Source organism: Sceloporus occidentalis, unplaced genomic scaffold (assembly GCF_023333645.1).
Source record: "Sceloporus occidentalis isolate IW3139 unplaced genomic scaffold, rSceOcc1.0.p SCAF_2, whole genome shotgun sequence".
Taxonomy (NCBI): domain Eukaryota; kingdom Metazoa; phylum Chordata; class Lepidosauria; order Squamata; family Phrynosomatidae; genus Sceloporus; species Sceloporus occidentalis.
The window spans coordinates 55956551-55961552 of NW_028316982.1; positions in this window are offsets into that span (position 1 = coordinate 55956551).

Below are 5002 nucleotides of genomic sequence, written 5' to 3' on the forward strand. Positions count from 1 at the left end.
TCTCTTACTTTCTCTTCTTTCTGTGAGCCATAAGGCTTTGAACGCAACAGAATTAGTGCTTCCGATTCTTTTCTTCTGATCATAAAAGCCTAGCTCAGCATTGTACCAGAGAATCTGCTTGTGAGGACAGCAGAAGGTCAAGTGAGTTACTCATACGGGGGAGGTTTACAAGTTACAGCTTATAGAAGCTTAAGTTATTTTCAGTGTATACTGGACACATTGTACATACGTACATTTTCCTTGGTTAGGCTCAATGCAGCTAAAATATTCTGCTATTTCTTCGCCTTATGTTTTTTCTAACTCTCCATTACCTTACACTGGACAATTAAAACAAAGTAGCAACAGAAGTTTCAGGGCTACTGAAAAGGACAATTTCTTCCTGCCGCTTCTCTCTCTTACACATATAGACACACGTATCCTGCAAGCCTGCAACCTTTTCTTGATTCATATATCCCAAACCTTTGTTTCACAACCCACCCATGCTTATTTGGTATAGATACAGAAATTTAAGATTTGTTGCCTGCACAAAATTCCTACATATATATGAAGGACAGCAGGTGTTATAAAGATGCCGGATCTTCACATTCTTGTCTTTCTTGGTCTGTTAGCTCAGTGACATTGAGAATAAATGATGTTTGCCTCTAAGCAGGTCTGAAACTGGATTTGTAACCTAGATAGATGGAAGCTGCTCATTGCTTCAAGACAGTGGAATCGAAAGTAAAATCTGGTAGGTATGAGCACTCTTCAGATTGAAATTGATCGTTAAAGGGATGGGAAAGTTGCCACTGTGAGCTGCCATATGTGACTTGTCTTCTGGTTCACCATCATAGAATGCCCTCTGTACTTCTCCAGTGTGCATAATTAGAGCCTTTAGCAACTTGATCATTAGTAAAAGTAAGAATGACAGTTTTCCTCACTTTCTTCCTTTCTGCTATTTATGTGATGCACCATACAGTTGTCCTTTTGGATACTTCCCCTGTAAATGTGAAAGAACACATATAATAGTGCCCCATGTGAAGTGAACACATACACTTCAGCATGCCCATGTTCATGTCACCATTATTTAATAATTGGGTGTAATGATACACAAATGAAGAGCACAGATCCGAAGGGGCAACTATCCTACAACTACAAGGGTCCTTCAGTTAGCAAAGTACTGTAGATGTGTTCCCATAGACATCCTGTTCCTTTAATAAACATAACAGTGAAAGAAAAGAGTTAGACACTCACATCACAAAACAGAAAAACTGTTCAACATGATTCAGCAAATTTTTTCTTCAAAACTAAAAATATGTTCCTATGACATAACAGCTTTGCATAAGTAAGCAAACATTTTTGATCTCCTAGAGGTCACTGGAAGGCTTGTTTCAAAATCCATCCAGGGATAGATAGATAGATAGATAGATAGATAGATAGATAGATAGATAGATAGATAGATAGATGGATATTTGATCAGCCTCCACTTTTCTTATGATTTCCATTTTTGTGACCAAACCTGAGAGATTTATGGGGTCTTTTTGGGTTTTTTTTACTCATCTGGGGTTATCTGACAAGGCAGATTTATTTGCTCTGTCCTTTCATCTCTGCTGGTTGTTCACACACACTCAGTATGGGATTCTGGTGCCAGTTGCTCTTTATCTGGTTATTGTAGATAGGCACACATGGCACAGTAAGTTCCTGCTCTTCTAGTTCAAGGTTTGATTATTGTATTTTTTTAACCATAGACATGCAGTTGCAAACCTGCCAGCCCTCCACCATCCTGCCAATGCTGCAAAAGGTAAATAAAAATGCCTAGCTACACATAGAAGGCGGAGGGCAGTACTGGCCTTTGTAAAAAGAAGCTTCACTGTCAGAAGCTTTGTAAAACAAAGTGTTATGTACTGAGAAGCAAGCCTGCAAGAGGCACAAGTCCAAAAAACGCCAGAAATAAACCTGAGACTGGTTTAACTGTCCTGGCTCAATGCTAAGGAATTCTGGGAAATGTTATTTTGTGAGACATTTAGCCTTCTATGTCAAAACGCTCTGGTGCCACAATAAACTACACCTCCCAGGTTTTCCTAGCACTGAGCCAGGGCAGTTAAAGCAGTCCTTATTTCTGCAGTGTCTTTTGGACCATAGTCTTTGTCCTAGTGTAAAAGAAACCTCTCAGTCTTTGGTAGTTAATCCCCCCCCCCCCCAATAAATTGCTACAAGAACTGAGAAAATTTATAATGTAAGTCCTAAATGTGGAAGGGGGAAAGAGCATATGCACTGAACCTAAGTAACATGACATAAATATTCTGTGGAACAACTGTGCCCTACATGTAAGAACTGCAACATTTTCATGTCTTAAAAGACTGCACAGAAATCCTACAGATTTGACATCTCTCTGAGATGCTTCCTATTTTTACTAACTTGATTCCCTGCAGTACTTTAAAAAAAAAACTTCAACTGAATCTTTTTGATATAATTGGTTTGCTTGCCAACTTCATACCTGATGTATTGAAAAGAAAAGTTTTTTACATTTACGTATATATCCTGACAAATATACAGGGTGCCTGTCCTGTATATTGCTGAACTGCGGTGATGGAAGAAAGGCCCAAGGCAGATCCTGGTGCTGAATCAGTGGGATGAAGAATTACCTGAAGATTACATCTAGTTTCCAAATTAGAACAATACAGGTGTTGCATAACACCTGAGGCAGAATTAGTATTATACTTTGAACTATAACAAGACCGTAAAAGTCCTTTTAATGAAACAGGTCCAGTGGAAGAATCTGTAACAAATTAAGGCACTGCCGCTCACTACGGAGTTGTAATTCTCATTTTGGAAACCATCAAAACTGGAAGGAGGTAGTAAGCAAGTTTATTATTTTTATTTTATTGTTTTATTCATTTATAATTGGCCCTTTTTCCAGTATTGGGACTCAAGGCAGCTTATACAATATTAAAACTAGAACAGGTCTTTTTTTAAAAAAAAAATTACAAAACATCAGTTAAAAAATATGAGTTACAATTAATCTACAAAATTAAAACCATTTAACTTTCGTTAGCAGCTTTGCTATTTGGTGACTGCATGTTCAGCCCTATGGCTGTGTTATAATGTTGATAAGTGACTTGAATTTTTGAAAGTTAAGAGTTTTGAAATGCTGGCCTATTCTACCTGATATTTTTCATTCTTAAATATTTCAAAAAGCAAAAATGCTATCGTCAGGTTCACATTTTATGCAGTTGATATCTTTCCCATAACTTGGCCTGCAGTCCTATGCTGATTTACTTGGGAATAAGTGCCACTGAACAGTAGAAATTTGCTTAAATTACCATATAGTAATAGAATATGGAGCAGGTGAATCCAGAAGCAAGATATGAATACCATGAAGCTTTAGAATTATATAAAAAAAGCAGTAAATGGCAGCAGATGAAGCTGAAGAACCAGAGAAAAAGGAGGAGATCCTCAGAGAACAAGCTATGCAGAAAAAGCAAAGGATGTGATCATTACTGTCTGAGAAGCAGCAATATTATTGAACTACCAGCGCTCTTGGAACCTCCTTCCCCCACATGCGCACCTCATCACTTCTCTACCCAGTTTTAAAATTGAGTTAAAGACTATATTGTTTAGTGAAGCATTCCCAGGGATGAGCCCCTCTCTGCCTCAGGATGCCTCGTTTTAACTATCCATTAAGAAGCCAAGCCCTCCCTCCAGTCTATCTCCCTTGGTCCAGGCATCAGAAGTAGAGAAGAACTGCTGGACCTGATCCCCTTCCCCTCCACCACTCCCTTCTCCCTTTGTGTCATGTCTTTTTAGATTGTAAGCTTGAGGGCAGGGAACTGTCTAATTAAAAAGATTGTATGTATAGCGCTGTGTAAACTTACAGCGCTTTATAAATAAAAGTTAATTAATAATAATAATAATAATAACAATGAGCATTTGGATCAATTTTTAAAAAGACTTTTGCAAAAAGTGTGTATGGTTTAATATGTCAGCATCTTTAAAGTGAATGAACCTAATCCTGTTCACTCTGCCCAGATCATGTGATAATATTACTAAAATTTCCTCTGCAAGGGATGTTAGACTAAAATAATTAAGCTGCTAATTTATATAAAAACAATTTAGTTGGTGGCAAATGGTTCTGTATTATGTATTTCTGGTTCTGTGATTATCCTTGGTCTTAAAGTTTCTATTTAAATATATTTATTTTGGCCTTAATCCAGTGCTAGTCCAAACTAGAATAGACCCACTGAAACAATGGGATTTATGTAAGTGTTGACTTATTCATTGGATCTTGTTTTAGTTGGGACTAACTAATGGATTATAGCTTTTGTTTTATTTTTATATTTAAGTTGGGTAAATCCTTTATTTAAAACTTCCTTGAAAACTGATTCTGGGCACATGATTTGGTCTTCAGCTTCTCAAATCCAGTATAATGTGATATAAGTTAACTATTCATGTCAACTATAACTCTAAACCTTTGTGTTATCAGTAGCCTCATTCCAGGAAAGTGTTTATGGGATGTCCCTTCAGAGCTTTGAAGTTATTAACATACCTGTGTCACAGTGGACATTTTGCTAATGATTATTTTACGTATTGAGAGATTAGTCTTATAAGGACAGGATTTTTTGTTGTCAGTGATGCATGAGCCGGTCTGTAAAATGAGTGCTTTAAGAAAACATGCTATAACTATTACAAAATCATGACACACAAACAGCGCTTTATCTTTAGCTCATTAGTTGACTGGAGTGATTTTCATCCCTGCTAAGGAGGAGATAGAGAAAGCGGTTTAAAATAAAGCTGCTTTTGATAACCTCCTTGGCAAATCTTCTGTATGTTGTCTCTGCTTTCTGAAATTGGGAAGCTTGACATTGTGGAACCAGAGTCCCTTAGATAATACCCTACATCGCTGATCTAACCAGTTTCCAATCCGATAATCCAGGTATAATATGATGGCTCTGGGGTCATTGTTGGAAATTTGGCCCCTATAAGTACCAAAATCTTATTTTCAGATCCACTACAAATTGCCATCCCA